Below are 18,187 nucleotides of genomic sequence, written 5' to 3'. Positions count from 1 at the left end.
AGATGCTAAGCTAAGAGATGAAACCCAGAGATTACTCTGGAGAAGTTAAGAGAGGACTCCTAGATGCTTATAGAGAAAGCCACTGAAATCAGAAGCTGAAACAATGCAACCAGGGAGCAAAAGACCAGCAGATACTAGCCACGTGCTTTCCCAGCAGACAGAGGTGTTCCGGATGCCAATGGCCTTTCTTCAGTGAAGGTATCCTCTTGTTGAAGCCTTAGTTTGGACACTTTTACGGCCTTAGGATTGTAACTGTAACCAAATAAATGCCCTTTATAAAAGCCAATCCATTTCTGCTATTTTGCATAACAGAAGCATTAGCAAACTGGAACAGTGGTCCATGGCCTGTCCCATGGAAGGGGAGAGCAGGGTTCTGCCCCACCGATGGCCTCCATGCAGGAAAGTGGCCGTGCTGCTGCATCTTCTGCTGAGCAAAGGCACGTGGGAGACCTGGGGATCTGTGACTTCCACATGAAATCTCCTGACCTTATGAAACACGTTATCAGCCATATAGTATGTATCTGTGGCTGAGTCAGTTGCGGGCCCTGGGTTTGGGTCTCCCTTTCTTACTATAGCATTTCTAGTTTTAGAGCAGTGAAGCCATCTTCAGGAGGTTATTGTTATCATTCTTGCACAAATAAAGTGGGTCCAATGTGACCGGCCCATGCCCAGGCCTCTAAGTGTTTATTGATGACAGGATTGACTCAACACAAAACACGGCAGTACCAGCAGCATGGCGCTCCCACAGACTCTCGTGATAGGACGCTGGGACCCAGGCCGGGGACAGTGTCTTTGGCAGTTTCATGTTGTATTGGTCTGGACGATCCATGGCTTCAATTTCCCTTTGTGGCATTGGGTTTCTTGGCAATCAGAATGCTTTGGACAAGGAAAATTACTGCTTTGATTCTTGGGCATTTTTTTTGTGTTTTTAGGAATTCCGGGATCTCTCAGCCTCCCTAAATTCCAGCATGGCGGGGCTCCTGCTTGTTAAAACATGCCACAAGCCTGTGGGGTGTCATCAATGTACTGTGCGGTGGGGGGTGGGGGGTGGGAGAAAGAGCCAGGGCTGGGGCTGTTTTAAATGGCGCTTGACTTGGATTCCATTTCCCAAAGTGGCACATGGAAGCCCTGTTTCATTTTAATAATCACCATAGCTCACCAGAGTACCAGCCCCTCAACCTGCAGCCTCTGAGCTGTCTCAAGTCAGACTCCGTATCACTTGATATAACCTGGCCTGCTTGAGAGGAGGTGGATAAGGCCCTTCAACTTGAAAAAAATATTCCTGAGCTGATCATTTCCCAGTGCACCATCTTTTGGACACACTGTGGCTCATTTCCATAAAACTTCTGTAACATAGGCTATACATTTGACGACGGCTACGTAAGAGGCATTTTGTACAGTCACAGGTGCAGAAAACAGTCACTGGTGTGAACTTTCATCCGTTCCCAACTCCTTGGGGTTGAATTAAAGCTATATTTCAAAACCACAAGGAATCTGGACACTTGAAGTATGGAGTGACGAACTGTGATTAAGGTGAGTATAATGACTCGATGGCAGAGAACAAGGGTCCTATACACTATAATTTGGGTTGAAATCTATTTCCACCCTAAACGATGTCACCAAAACACCCAAAAAGCTCTGGTCACTAAAATTAGATTCTTATTTTCAGATATAGTTTTGGGAGAGTAAACGAAAGGGGCTGTTTCATGCCCAGGATCAGTGGGTGCCACCCTGTGTGTGTGTGTGAGTGGGTGGGGGTGTAGAAAGAATTCACAAGAAGCCAGAAACAGGGGTGGCTTCAGACGGGAGTCTGGGAGGCTGGTGTTCAGGGATGGGAGAGAAATGTCATTTTTATTATATTCCCTTACAGGCTGCTTGGTTTTTTTTTTTAATCATAAGCATATATTACCTGTTCACATATAAATTTTAAAAATTTAAGTTAAATTTTAAAGTCTATGAACAAAGGGGTTGTAAAGTCAAAGGAAAAGTATATTAAAAAGCAGTGGCACTCAGGCTTTTGATTTGTTCTCCTAAAAAAGTAACATACACAGATGGCTCCAAAGTCCCAAAGTATAAAAGAGAATACAGTGATAGTCTCCCCCCCACCCCATCCCCTAGCCACCATTTCTCCTCTCCATGGGTAACCATGGTGTGCCGGTTTGAATGCATTATGTCCCCCAAGACGCCACTATCTTTGATGCAATCTTATGTGGGCAGATGTATCAGTGTTGATTAGATTGTAATTCTTTGAGTGTTTCCATGGAGATGCGACCCACCCAATTTGTGGGTGATAACTCTGAATGGATAGTTTTCGTGGAGGTGTGGCCCTGCCCATTCAGCCTGGGCCTTGATTAGTTTACTGGAGCACTATATAAGCTCAGACAGAAGGGGCGAGCTTGCTACAGCCAAGAGGGACACTTTGAGGAATGCACAGGAGCTGAGAGAGTAGCTGCAGATGAGAGACAGTTTGAAGACTGCTGTTGAAAGCAGACTCTTGCTCCGGAGAAGCTAAGAGAGGACAAACACCCCAAGAGCAACTGAGAGTGACATTTTGAAGAGAAGCTGAGGCCTAGAGAGGAACGTCCTGGGAAAAAGCCATTTTGAAACCAGAACTTGGAGCAGACACCAGCCACGTGCCTTCCCAGCTAACAGAGGTTTTCCGGACAGCATTGGCCATCCTTCAGTGAAGGTAACTGATTGCTGATGCATTACCTTGGACATTTTATGGCCTTAAGACTGTAACTGTGTAACCAAATAAACGCTCTTTATAAAAGCCAATCCATTTCTGGTGTTTTGCAAAAGGGCAGCATCAGCAAACCAGAACACATGGTTACCCATTTCCCGTGTATCCTTCCAGAGGTATATTCGTATATGAGCAAATACGAACATATATTCTGGCCCATCTCCTTTATCAATACTTTCTACCCCTTCTACTGCTTGACCTTCTCATTTGACAATGTATCCTGATCTTTCCACCACTGCATTGGATAGCATCCTTTACATAAACAATCCATATTGATGGACATGGAGGTTGTTTCCAAACCTTTGAATTACACACAGTGCTCCTGGCCACATGAGGAGGGTCTCAGCAAGGTGGGAAGAGCAGGAATCTGGAGTTACACAATGTGGGTTTGAATCCTGTCTAAACCACTGACTGGCAGTATGACCCTTGAGCAAATTACATCATCTCTCTGTTCCTCAGTTTCATCATCTATAAAATGGGGAGAATGATATCTATCTCATTGAGTTGTTTGGGGAAATGAAATTATTTAATGATTGTAAATCATTAGAACAGTGCCTGGCATATAGGAGCTGCTGTGTTTGTTGAATCAAGTCTAATGAACATATTGTTTCATATGTGTGTAAGTATATCTATAGGATACCTTCCTAGAAGTAGAATTGGGGATCAAAAGAAACGTGAATTTAGTAATTTTGATAGATATTACCAAATTGCCTACCACAAGGGAATCCCCTCATGTTACACACTTGCCAGTAATATATCAATCGATCAGCCTTGGGTTGTGAGTCTTTGCCATTCTGACAGGAGAGAACTGATAACTAAATAAAGTGGAGTTTGCATTTCTCTTGTAATGTGAATGGCTGAGTATCTTTTCATGTGACTAAGGGCTAGACACCTTTCTGATTGGATAAACTTTGAGGCAACGAATAAATCCAGAGATTAAAAAAAAAAATATTTGCTGAGAACGGGTGAAATTTCAAGTAAGCATTTTAGCTATGTTCGAAGCAAGTATAAGTGGACTGGGAAGATGTTTTTGCTCGTGCCTGGTTTCCATTTTTGTTGCTTTTCTCCATCAGCAATTTATGCAGCAGATATTCACAGGAGCTACTACAACCAGGCACTGTGCTAAGGAGCTGTTGAGCTGAGGGTCAAGAGCACTGAAGAGGACAGCCAGGAGAGGTGTGGTTGAACGGAAGTAATCCCCTTCTATGTGCAACCCAAGGGGAGACTTTCCCCTTTCCTAATCGGTGTCATTGGGAAAACCTCAGGGTAAGGTTCAGACAATGACAATTTTGGATAAATTTCTCTTCTTTTTCTTGTAAAGGTGGATGTGCCATCTCAATTGACACAGAAAAGGCATTTGACAAAATCCAACTCACACTCATGATAAAAACTTTCAGAAAAATAGGAATAGAAGGTAACTTCCTCCACATGATAAAGGACATATATGAAAAACCCACAGCTAACATTATACTCAAAGGTGAAAGGCTGAAAACCTTCCCCCTCTGAGAAGCCTGCTGTCACCCACTGCTAGTCAATATTGTACTGGAAGTTCTTGCCAGAGAAATTAGGCAAGGAAAAGAAAGAAAAGACATCCAAATTGGAAAGGAAGAAGTAAAACTATCTCTATTTGCAGAAGACCTGATTCTTCATATAGAAGATCCCAGAGAATCCATAAAAAACTAATAGAGCTGAATGAACTAATTCAGCAGAGTTGCAGGCTATAAATTAATTAGCAAAAATCATTTGGGTTTCTACACACCAGCAAAGAAGAACCTAAAATGGAAATTAAAAAAACAATTCCATTCACAATAGCATCTCAAAGAATAAAACATCTAGGAATAAGTTTAACCAAGGAGGTGAAGAATTTGTACACTGAAAAATACAAAACAATGCAGAAAGAAATTACAGATGACCTAAATAAATGGCAAGACATCCTGTCTTCATGGATAGGAAGACTTAATATTTTTAAGATGTTACTATTATCCAAAGCAATTTATAGATTCAATGTAATACCTATCAAAATCCCTGTCACCACCCCCCGCCCCCTTTTTTTTGCAGAAATGGAAAAGCTGGTCCTCAAATTCACATGGAATGACAAGGGGCCCTGAATAGCCAAAACAATACTGACGTCTCACATTTCCTGATTTCAAAACTTACTACGAAGTCACAGTATCCAAAGCAGCATGGTAATGACATAAAGATAGACACATAGACAACTGGAACCAAATTAGAGTCCAGAAATGAACTCACATCTAGGGCCAACTGATATCAATGAGGGTGCCAAGTATATTAATTGGGGGAAAGAATAGTCTCTTCAACAAATGATGACAGGAAAACTGGCTATCCATCTGCAAAAAAATGAAGACGCAGCCCTATGTCACACCAGATACAAAAATTAACTCTAAATGGATCAAGCAAGGACCTAAGCATAAGAACTAAAGCCATAAACTCCTAGAAGAAAACTTAGGGGAAAACCTTTAAAACCTTGGATTTGGCAGTGATTTCCTAGATATGACACCAAAAGTACGAGCAACAAAAGAAAAAATAGACAAAATGGACTTCATCAAAATTTAGAACTTTTGCACATCAAAAGACATTATCAAGAAAGTAACAGAAAACCCACAGAATGGAGAAAATATTTGCAAATCATATATCTGGTAAGAGTCTAGTATCCAGAATACATAAAGAGCCCTTACAACACAACAACAAAGACAAATAACCCAACTAAACAATAGGTAAAGGAATTGAATAGACATTTCTTCAAAGATGCACAAATGGCCAACACACCTAAGAAAACATTCTCAACATCATTAGTCATTAGGGAAATGCGAATCAAAACCACAAGATACCACATCACACCCACTAGGATGGTTATTATTATAAAAAATAACAAGAGTTGGCAAGGATACAGGGAAATCAGAACCTGTGTATGCTGTTCTTTGGATTGTAAAATGGTGCAGCCACTGTGGAAATCAGTTTGGTGGTTCCTCAGGAAGTTGAATATAGAATTACTATGCATATGCATTTTTTTCATAGTTGAAATCACACAAGACACCATTTTCTCCTCTTTCTCCCATTCAACATGGTATCAAATTAATTACATTCAGAAATTATCTTATTTACTTGCTTATTGTTTTCTTTTCCTTCATCAGACTAGGAGTGTCATATGAGCAGGGAATATATCTTTCTTATTTGGCACGTTAGCCTCTGTGTGTAGCAAGTTTCTGGCATGTAGCAGATGCTCAGTAACTGCTGAATTAATTTTGATGGCAGCAAAACATTTCACCACATGAATGTTACCATTTACTTAACCAATTTCTTACGACAGGTTATGATGAGACACTTTTTCCAGTTTCCTTTTATTTTTTCATTTAGACATCAATCTGCCAGAAATGCTGTTTGCTACAATCTGGATTACTTTCTCCAGATAGGTTCCTCAGAGCGGAACCACCCGGTCAAAGACAAAGACATTGTTGAGGGTCTTACTTAAGACACGGTGCCAAAGGACTCCCGCCAATGTGCTTCTCATCTCATGAGCCCTCCAAAACCAAGACAACAAATGTCCATGAGCTACGGGGAAGAATCAGCCACACCCTGGGCTCAGTGCCTTCCCCAGCCCTTAGTCCTAGCTTAACTGAGTCAGAAAGATCAAATACTCAGTGACTCTGTATAACAGATTAAAGCAGAGACACTTGGGAATGAGCCCCTTCTAGGGCTAATGGGCCATCGCTGCTTAGGGAGTCTGGCTCAGTCAACACTTTTGCGTCACCCAGAACCTCTGCCTATGCGACTGGCTCCCAGTGCCCACTCCCTCCAAACTCAGCCACTCCCCAGGGGCCACACTCTCTCTGGGGAGATGGGCCAACTGGATGTGGATGAACCAAGGGGTAAGAAGAAAGCACAAACACAAACACATCCAAGGCTACACCCAGACAGAGACTGAGCCTGCGTCTAACACCACTGTCTTCTAGAGGCCGGGGGATTTTAGAATGCTGCCCTGCTTGGGACAAAGCATCTACCAAGAATATATATATATATTTTTCACTATTTAAGATAGTTGGGCACGTCTGTTCAAGTTTACAGTTAAAGAACAAACAAACTGGTGCCATTCATTCCTTAGTTTCCAGGACGGGTCTTATAAGACACCTAAATCCACATTCTTTGGCCTTTTCTCCAAGAGATTCCTGAGACCGTGGAAGAAAGAACTACATCCACCTGCTTACACACTTCGGGCTGGAACCGCTAGCCCTTTGCCCCCAAACGTGAGCAGCAAAGCCCAGGCAGCTGTACTTGTGAGACTCAGGATAATCCACCGCCAACGCTGCCAACAAATGGCTTTATCATCATTCACCACCTTTCATGCCACACCCCCCTCTGTGAATTAGGATCGTAATGAACAAACAAGATTATTCCTATTATTCAAAGAAAGAGTTAGAATTAAGGGGAGATGAAGGTTGCATTTTCCAAAAGGAAAGAACCAGCAGTAATGAAGTCTTTCCCTCCCTGGTATTTTGAATTAAGCATCAAAAATCCTCGAGAAGGGAATTGAAAATTGGAGACAAAGCGCCCAGGGGTAGGGGAGAGGTTTTGTTAGATTAAAGGTTCTGAGCTAATACTTTTGAATTCCTGGGTTTCCTTGGTTATAAGAGATGTTATTAACAATAAAGAAAATTTTAATTCTCTCCCCTTATTTAAAACACGCAGGAAGAAATCCGTTGGTTGAAACACAGTAAAGAAGGAAATGCCTAGGAAAAGCAAGATAATATGTGTTTTCTCGATTTAACTCTTTGGTGGAACTTTCCTTATTCTGAGGTTCAATGAGCTAGTCACCTGAAGGCTACGTTCAAGTTACAAAGTTTAACACAGAAGTTTGTGTGGAAGAAATAAAGACGGCTCACCTTGATCTATTTATGGAAATATACAGAACACTGGAAGGGTGAATTTTATGTTATGTTAATTATATCTCAATAAAACTGTTATAAACATATATATATACTGTATGTATGTGTATATACATGTATACTTAAATACGTATATACACATGCACAAGAAATGGCAACCTTTATCCAATAAATTTAACATATATTTAAAATGTGCTTTAAGTCCACGTTATGGCAAGTAAGGAGAAACACAGGGAGTTACAAAACAGCCTTGAACCAGGGTAAGGAAGGGACAATCGCAGAGCTGGGTCTGAGTGCAAACAAGTATGTGTCCCCACCATCCCAATCCCAGAGCTAGATGTTAGGCAACACAAAATAGTCTCCCTGTGATCCTGTAGCCATAAGCGATGGTATTTCAAGTGTCAGAAGAGGACCTAAGAATCCCAACCTCCGATTTTTATTTGGGTAAAATGTGGAAACAAATATATGTTCAGTAAAGGACAATCGCTTGTACTGTACAGTGATGCAAAAATGGCACTTGTCTTAATGGCATCTATACAAGCTCAGATAGGGGACATGAAAATAGCACTTTTTAAAATTTTTAGTTTCTGTTTTTACAAAGGAATAAATTAACAGTTTGAAAAGTCAGGCAATACTACAAGGTTTACAATCATATGGGAACTCTGTACTTTCTGCATGATTTTTCTGTGACCCTACAACTGCTTTAATAAAAAAAAAAGGGGAAACAAAACACAGCAGTCCTTCAAATTACTATCCCTACCTCTGAGAGTCCTTCACCAGATGTAGTTCTTTTAACACTTTGATAGGATTCTTCTAATATTTACAACCACATTACCAGATAAAATGCTCACAGACTATGTCTTAATTTCTTGATTTAGACTTCCATTCAATGACCTACCTAGGAAGCTGAGAATTCAGTTCCTCACATACTCTTTCCTACCCTCCCTTCCTCTCAATATTTTTCTAACACAATTCCTGTCTGGTTCAATATTTAGTGTCTTCTCCCTCACGCAACCCACACTTCATTTTCTGGGAGATTTCCTAATATTTATCTTTTAACCTCTCTATTGAATATTTTTTTTAGCCTCATATTTTTAATTTTCAAGGCCTTTATCTGGTTCTCTCAAAGTTCCTTTTTAAAAATACAATATATTGTTCTTGTTCCATAGATGAAATATTTTCTTTTCTCCTTCCTGAGGCTATTAATTATAGTTTTTTTTTTAAGTTTTCCTTTTCTGCTCAAATTGCCTCTTTTCCCTTCCAGCTTCTTTTCTGTTAGAGTTTGTTTCTATTTTTAATGTTAGATGATTTCTTCAAATGTCTGGTGACTTTCAGTGGTACATTCATGGTTGGCACTGAGATACTAAAGAGCTGATTAGTTCTGTGTACATTGCTGGAATATGGATATGCATTTTTGTTGCTTATTCATTTTGCATGGTGACTTTCAGTGGTACATTCATGGTTGGCAGTGAGATACTAAAGAGCTGATTAGAAGTTCTGTGTACATTGCTGGAATATGGATATGCATTTTTGTTGCTTATTCATTTTGTATGCAGCGAACTTGCTAGGCTTCTATAATGTAAGAAAGGAAATGTTATCATAGTATACCAGATGGCTCAGATGCAAATAATATTTATACAGTAAATGTAAAAACTTCTCATCAGAAACAATAGAGGTCAGAAGTAAATGTAATATCTTTCAAGTAAACAACCCAAACCTATCAACCTAAAATTCTATATCCAGTGAAAGCACCACTCAAAACTGGGCTGAAATAAAGATGTTTTCAAATAAATCAAAAGTGTGAAAATTCACTGCTGACAGACCAGCACAAGAAACGCTGAAAGAAGTTCTTTGGGTGGAAGGAAATGATACCAGATGAAGATTCAGATATACAAGAAGGAAGGAAGAGAACCAAGATATTTGGGGAGGTAAACATAAAAGAGTAGCTTTTTCCATCTCTTAATTTCTTGAAAAGACAGATGACTCTTTAGAGCAAAAATAATATCACTGTAAGATGGAGTTTATAATGTATACAAAAGTAAAACATATGGCACGGCCATAGCAGAAAGGAGGGAGTGGGAGAATGGAATTACACTGTCTTTAGGTTCCTATATTTGTGAAGTGTGAAGTTGTTCCATATTAATTCTAAGTAAACTGTAATAAATTAAGCATGTATCTTTGTAGTCCCCAGAGCAACCACTAAAAGTATGGCTGAAAAGCCAGTAGAGGAAATAAAATGGAATATTTAAAATATTTTATTAATCCAAAAGAAGGCAAGAAAAGAGGAAAAGGGTATATCTACCTTTTTAATTGCCGTTGGATTTAGTTTGTTAATAATGTACTCAGGTATCTTTGTATTTAAGTTCTTGAGAGATGTCGGCCTATAATTCTACATTCCCATAATGTGCTGTTGGAATTTGGTATCAAGGATATACTGGTCTCCTTAAACTGGTTGGGGACTGTTTCCCTCTTTTTCTATTGTCTGAAAAAATTTATGGAATTTTTATATTACATCTTCCATTTAAATGCTTAGTAGAATTTGCCTGTGAATCCAGCTGGCCTTGAGTTTTCTTTTAATTATGGATTCAATTTCTTTAATACTTATAGGGTAATTTTAATATCTATTTCTTCTTATGTCAATTTTGCTAAGTTGTATTTTTCCGGGAATTTGTCCATTTTGCTTAAAATTTCATCTTTGGGGGCACAAAATTTTTTATAATATCTTCTTTCTCATAATAATTTTAATGTAGATAGGACCTATAATAATGTTCCCCTTTCCATTTCTGAAATTAAATAGCCTCAATTTTCTTCTTGATCTGTCTTCCTAGAAGTTTGGCAATTTTATCAGTTTACTCAAAGAACCAACTTATGGCTTTGTTGATTCTCTCTGCACTTGTTTGTTTTCTACTTCATTCATTTCTGCTCTTATAAATATTCCTTCTTTCTGCTTTCTTTGAGTTTAGATTGTTGATCTTTTCTACCATCTTGAGTTGATGCTTAGCACCTTATTTTCAGCTTTGCTCTTTCCTAACATACATACTTAGGGCCATAAATTTCCTTCTCACACTATGGTAACTGCATTCCACTGGGTTTGATACATAGCATTTTCATAATTGTCCAGTTCTAAATATTTCCTAATTTAAATGGTGATTTTCTTCTTTGCTACATGAGTTATTTAGAAGTGTTTTTCAATATCCAAATGTATGGATTTTCCTCATTATCTTTTTGAAATTGATTTCTAACTTACGTGTAATGTTAAAGATCATGGTTTATGTGCTATCCTTGGAAATATGTTGAAGCTTGTGGTATGTGGTCAATTTTCACTAATATTCCATTTGTACTGGGAAAAAAAATGTATTCTTCAGCTGTTGGGTTCAGTGTTCCATATATGCCCATTAGACTTATAGTGCCCATTGTGATGTTCAAATCTCTTAGATTCTTACTGACTACCGTTGCTTTATCTATTACATATATTTGAGGTGTGCTAAATCCCTACACCTTGTGTGTATTTGTCTTCTTTTGTAGTATTAATAATTTTTTCCCTTATATTTTGAGGCTATGTCATAAGATACATGAAAGATTAGAAGTGGAACATTTAGAATTGAACCAAACCTATTATCAGTATGTAATAACCCTCTTTATCACTAGTAATGCTTTTTGCCATAACACTTCTGTTTGTGTCAGTCTAATAGAACTACAGCAGCTTTCTTTTGGTTAATATTTACCTGGTATATCTTTTCACATGAAGTTTATTTTTAACTCTATTGTTTTACTTAAATTTTAGTATATCTTTGTTGTATATAGCCATAAAGTCAAACAGTAGGCCAGAAAAAATATTTATGGGAAATATAATATGGAGGGTTATCATCTGTATTTTACATGGAGTGATTATCGGCTTGGTAACAACAACATTGAGACATCTCAGGATAAAAGCAGAAAGGAAAATTTTCACAGGAAGAAAACATACTCAGTATACAGACATTTGGAAAAATGTTCACCCTCATTAGTAATTATCACAATGCAAATTAAGGAAAGAAGCATTTATCTCCTCCGGAACTGGCAAAAGAACATGCCTGCACCTTCCTGGTGAGATTTAAAATTGGCTCAACTATTTCAAAATGCAAATTGGTAGTATGTATCAAAAGCAAGTATATTTCTGGTTCCCATCTCTTATTTGTCCCAGAACTTTTATTTCTGGTGAACGATCCCAAGAAAATAATTTTAAATTTAAGAGAAAGCTTTATGCATGAAGCTGTCCATTTATAATTGCCACAAAACTGAAAGCAATCTCCATGTCCAACAGGAGAGGAATGCTTAAGTAAGTTATGGTATTTCTACTTGGTGAGGTATTATAAAGACATTTAAAATGCTGCTCACAAGGTATATATAATGACATCAAGAAGTGCTTGATATGCAAATAAAGAAAGAATTCAAAGTTATAGATGGAGCATGATTAGAACTTTGTAAAATATTAAGAAGAAATGACCAATTGGAGACATAGACATATTTTTAAACATGACATTTTTCTGAAAATAAGTAATAAAGTCCAATGTTTAAAAGTTAAATGCACTTGGTTGCTAGAATGCTAAACAGCACTAACATGGAGGCATGGCTTTGTAGCCAAATGTTGATGGGCTGAACCTGGGAAACTGGTCTTAGATAAGTTATTACCCCTCCTCATGTCTTTTTATTTTTCATTTTCATTAACATTTAGTATTTCATTTGCAAAAATTAAATATTAAGGGAGAAACACCTCATCTTTTTGTTATGTTCATTATCAGGCGATTTAGAACCGACTGAACAATCCCATAATTCGTAAATGTCCACAAAGGCAGCTGGGTTGCAGTCATGACCTAAATAAGTGGGGATAATGTGCTTCTTTTTTTCTTGAAATAAGAGATTTTTGGGGAAAGGCACCACTTGAAAGAACAGAAGCGACGCCAAGAGGTAGACGGAAACAGTAATTTTAACGCCAAATGGGGTTATAAAAATGGAACCTTTGGACAGTCACGTTTATGAACGTCACCAAGTTCTTCAGTTCTGTTTCCCAAGGAAGTAGAAGTGATACTCGATAATCATGCTTTCCAGAAAGGAGAGTTTAGTGGCAAACCTTAAAACTGGCCCAGAAACAAGTGCTTTAAACCTGACTTCCTTTCTAGCAGCAAATACAAGATAGATTGAGCCGCAGAATACAGATTGCAAGATTTTAACTCATCTGGGAAATGATGATGAGCTCAAAACAGATGTCCATAAAACAGAGGTCAATAAAACTAACCATAAAATGAGAACAGGTATGCTTTCAGGAAAAAAGAAATGTATGACAGAGCCACAGAAATGAAGTCAAGAAACCGTGGGACTTTTTTATGATGAAAAAGAAGGAAATAAAACATGAGAGACTAATTTCTTCCCCTTTTAAACAATGATTAAAAATTATACTGAGTATGCAGAGCCCAAAACAAAGCTGATTAAAATTATATGAGCTCTCAAATGAAACAAGGTCCCTGCTCATATGCAGGTTCATTCATTCAATCACTCAACAACTACTTACTAACTGGGTTCTAGAAGCTGAGCATTGGGGAGAGGGAGAGATGAAGGACCCAGTTCTGGCCTTCCAAAGGCGAATGTTAGCTGTCAAGGCAGAATCACGAGACTGGATCTAAATATGGTTCCTTTGATTATCGATCACTCTTCAGTATGTCATAGGGATGATCAAAGCTGTTGTTCAATCTGCTGCCTGGGCATTGTGTTTTAGCCCAGGTTCCCGAGAAAACAAGGGTCTGAGGCAAAGCCCATAGGCCAAGGCTTTATTGGGAGGTGCAATCCCAGGGCAACAAGAGTGAGGGGACAGGGGCAAGGCAGGGAAGGGGGAAACAAAAACAAGGTGGCTTGTTCCAAGCTGGCTACAGCTTCACAAACAAAATAGGCAGGCTGTCTCTGGTCAAGCGGATAGCTTCCAAAGTAGACTTGTGGAAGCAGTGTGTCTTTTGGGGAGTGGGGTGGAGGTGATTGGGATTTATCTCCTATCTCTCCTGGGGCAATGCTGGCCTCTACAGGTGTCACCTCCCCCTTGCACTTCCAGGTGTGTTACCTGCCCCTCTAGGCAGCTAGATCCTGGGGTGGTCAGATGTCACCTGGAAGTGGAGGGAGATGCCATGGCCTTCCTGATCTCGTTGGCTTTGACCTGGCCACTGGAGCTCTTGCAGCTCCTACCTGGGTGAGAATGATGGCAGCCATGCCAAAGCCCAGCCTGCACCTTGGGAGAGGCTGGAGGAGCCCAAGTGATGGGGTGAAGGCTGGGGAGGTTCAGACTCTCCGATGGGCAAAAGGCAAGGCCCAAGGGCGGCCAGGCTGAACCCACACGGGGAGGCTCGTAATGGGCCCGTATAATGTTAATGGAGTAAAATGCAATCAACATGCCAGCTTCCCAGGAGAAAGCAGAACTATCATCAGTGATGTTTCAAAAGCACCTACTTCTCTGGGCCTCCTTTAATTTCCCATTCAGTGAGCGTAGCATCTTTGGGAGCAAAAGGTGGAATTTGATATATAACTGACAAGCGTATTCAGTTCCAAGGAAGCTGAATCAAGAAATACTCACTGGTGACTTTGATGCTCCAGACACTAAGGACAAATGAAGATCGTAATCCTGAAAACTTCAAAAACCCTTATTCATACAAATCCTTCCTACATTTGAGCCTTACCCAGGGCCAGAGAAGGATATATTATTATTCTTACCAGACACATGCTGAAACGGGGACTGAGAGAGGCTCACAGTGATGAGGCCAGCTGCTCTGGGCTCACCTAAAATAGGGTCCCAAGGCCCAAATCCTGTGTCTGGCGCTTTAGACCAACTCCAGGGTATGTGGCTGCCTGGTTCTCTTTGCACCACCCACTTCCCTCTTCAGCTAAGCCAACCTGCATGGGGTTCAGCTTTCATCTTCATACTTACTCGTGCCCCTCCAGCTTACGCTGCAAGTTTTGGCAAATGCTCTAAAAATCTGCCTGAACCTCTTTGATCTTGCTTCAGCTTCAACTTTCAGGACTGTGGGAAGGAGAGAACCAAAGATGGGATTCCACGGAAGGGAACAGGTGGCATCAGGTGTACTGGGCTGAGTCCAGAAGAAAGCTGAGATGTGTGGGAACTTCTCAAATGGCCGATCTGGCTCTGCACCCTGGGAAAGACGTCCACGTGCACACAAAAGCCACTAAAAGTCAACGCAAACCTTTCAGAACCGAGCTGTGGGCGGGCAAACTTTTGTTTGTTTTGCTTGGAAAAAAATGTTGTTTAAAAAGAATAAAGAAGGAGTAGAGATGTATGTGCCGAGTTTAGGACATGAAAGAGCTTTCTGTTTCCATCAGCTAATTGGATGGCAAGCCAAGTTCACCTTCTGTGCCGCAACCTTGAATTCTATTGTTTCCAAATTCCTCGGTCCTCCAGAAGCCAGAGCCAGTTTAATCTTCCTCAAAGGTGCGGAGGCAAGGCTTTTCCAGTTACCTTTGGGGTAGAACTTTCCCAGAGGGCAAATAGAGCAGTTCCTTAGAACTGGGGCATAACCTCCACTTGTAGAGATGGGGCAGCGCAGGTTGGGGGCGGGCGTACGGTGAAGGGGCCTGAGATTTCATGACAACCTCCCATCTGCCAGGTTGTGCTAGACAAGTTCATACCACTCGGTGCTCACAACACGCCAAGGAGCAAGTCGTTATCTGTTATTAGATCTCCCAGCCAGGAATCGGAGTAGCTGGTATTGGCATCCAGGTCTTTCTGCCGACACATTCACTCTCTTTTCATCAAATCACACAGCAGCCCCAAATACAGAATGCCATACATATTCAGGTATTTGTCTTACAATCCCTGGAACTTCTGCTGGTTGGCTTGCTGGCATGCCATTTGCTTTCTTGTGTTTTCATTTATAATTTCTCCGATTCCCATAAAGATCGAATTATCTTTTGTTTACTGGCTATTTGTGGTTCTCTTTCTTTATGCATTGCCCTTTCAGGATCTTTGCCTCTTTTCTTAGTGGGGTGCTTTGCATATTTCTTAGTGATTATTATTAAACCTTCATATTAAGGCTACAACATGGTAGAAAACTCTGTGATCATCTAATGTTGGGGATTGAGACATTAGAGATAAAGAAGGTGTCTACCTGTGTACTGGAATTTTTTAATACCAACTACTGTAATAATTTTTCCTCTTTGGAAAAAGGACTGTTTAGCACATCAAGAATTCAAATAGTGACCTTTTACCAATTAGCAAGCTTTAGTCAGAAAAAGAGTCTGATTTATTAAACAAGTCGTTATGCCAATGGCAATTTGACCTTCACTCCTCTGAGTGGGCCTTAGAAAGAAGTAAATCAGTGAAATAAGAGCCCCTTGTTGTGATGCAATAGTTCTCGACAAGAGACCAAGGATGGGGCTGGTTCTGTTTAGATGAAGCAGAGTTGAGGGGTGGGGGACAAAGTACTTTTTAAGGTCTCAGCCTCAGCCATGCGTAAAATGCATCCCTCTTGCAGCATGTTTATCCACAAACACCTCTTGCAGTATATTCATCCCTAAACAAAGACAGCCCGCTATCTAAATGATTCTCACATGCACGGGTGTGCTCCAGCCAGCTTGCACTGACTTACAAGGACTGATGGTTACACTTTCAGGAATTCTGTGAGCTGGTTGTTAAACATGACCACGGTTAAAATTAAATTATGTAAACTTACAATTAAATGAATTATATTTACAATTACAATTATATTAATAATATTCATATCGAATTATGTTTATATGGTTTATAATTATTAATTATATAACTATAATAATTATAAACTTTATTTACAAAAAGGTAATCATCCAGTAATCATTTTACTACATTTTGCCATTATCCATGCTTGAGGGCTTTTTATGTCTATTATATCTAGGCAAAGGAAATACTATCTAATGTTGGCTATTGCATATTTCCTTTCCTCCTGACTCTGCCTTTAGCGATATCACAGTGGTAGCCTCAAGTTGGCCGTGGTGGGAATATTGTTTACACATGGAAAATGACAAATGCTACAAATCAGGGCTTGATTTATTATTGATTTTCTAGACTTGAGAAGGTGATGGATAAAAATGTTAATAATACAGATTAGATTTAAAAATGTGTCGTATCTGTAGCCATTACACAGTGAATAGCATTTAAAAAAAAAACAACTGAGGAAATATTTTCCCAGTATTCAAAAACTATTATCCAATTCAGCAAAAAAGTTGCTCTTGTCATTGATGAATGAACGAAATTCCGACGTAGGCTGTTGCTACTTCTATGATGAAAACATTAACTGATATTTATGCCAGAAGAACACTCATTTGTCAATTGCAGCCGTAAGCTGGCCACAGACAAAAAGAGTTTGGCAAAAATCACAAAAGCATTCCCTGAGAATCAACTGACTATATGGAGTTAATAATAAAGAATACTGTGTACTTTATTATTGTTTTAAACTGTGTTTGACACATCCTTTATGTCAGTAAAATCTATAATAACTGTATTTATTCATATGCATAATTTCCCCCCAGAGAGTTGGTTGTTAAACCCTTACCACCAGCACACCACTGACAATATGGGTTGATGGGTGGGAAAATGGGGACAGGGTGGGGTTCCTCACATAACAGCCAAATAAACAGGCCTCTTAATTACCAAGTTACGGTGGATTTAATACAACTGTAACACGTAAATGGGATAGAGCAGGGGGTAGAAAAATATGGCTTGAAGACCCAGACTGCAGCCTGTTTTGGTAAAGTTTTGTTGGGACATGGCTACGTCCACTCATTTCCATACTGTTTCTATGATTGTTTCTGACAACAGAGCTGAGTAGCTGCCACACAGATGGCAAAACCTGATATATTTATTATTTGGCCTTTTGCAGAAGAAGTTTGCTAATCCCTGGACCAGAGAGAAGTGGAAAAGGCCTTCTGTGAATTACTCAAGTTTATCCAAAATATTTTATAATATTTTTCTAATTTTAATTGCATGATTTCTTTTTGTCAAACAGAAGTTTCTAATTTTATGAATATAAATCTATCAAGATCATTATTCTCTTTCCAAATGGTTGGCCAATTGTCAATAGCTTTTATTTAGCACTTCATTCTTTCCCTACCAATTTGAAATACTGTGTTTATTATATCTATGTGGTTCTGTTTCTGGACTGTCTTTTCTGTTCCCTTGATTTATCCATCTGACCTAGCACCAAGCCACACCATCTTCGTTATGGTAGTTTAAAAAGTGGGTTTAAATATCTGCATCTACTTTTTCCAGAATTTCTCTAGCTACTCTCTTATGTTCATTCTTCCAGATATGTTTTACAATCATTGGTCAAGTTGCCTCCACCCCCTTTTAACTTCATAGTGATATTGACCGGGATTGTGTTAAAATGAGAGATTTGTGAACAGATGTCTGAATGACATGAGTCTTCCCACGCAAGAACACAGCCTACAGTAAAAACCCTTAGAAAGTCATCACTGTCCATTCTAAATGCTTATTGTGTGAAATGCTCCTTACAAAAATACAGGAATGTGTCCACAC

General features: G+C 39.4%; 1 protein-coding gene across 1 annotated transcript in view; it reads right to left on the bottom strand.

Moving 5' to 3' along the window:
• The window catches only part of PCSK6 (proprotein convertase subtilisin/kexin type 6), a 189,611-nt gene that overhangs the window by 31,500 nt on the left and 139,924 nt on the right, over window positions 1-18,187 (bottom strand).

The sequence above is a fragment of the Choloepus didactylus genome, chromosome 4 (genome assembly GCF_015220235.1).
Source record: "Choloepus didactylus isolate mChoDid1 chromosome 4, mChoDid1.pri, whole genome shotgun sequence".
NCBI classification, from domain to species: domain Eukaryota; kingdom Metazoa; phylum Chordata; class Mammalia; order Pilosa; family Megalonychidae; genus Choloepus; species Choloepus didactylus.
The sequence above is the reverse complement of the archived record's forward strand: the minus strand, read 5'-3'. Positions and strand labels throughout refer to the sequence as shown.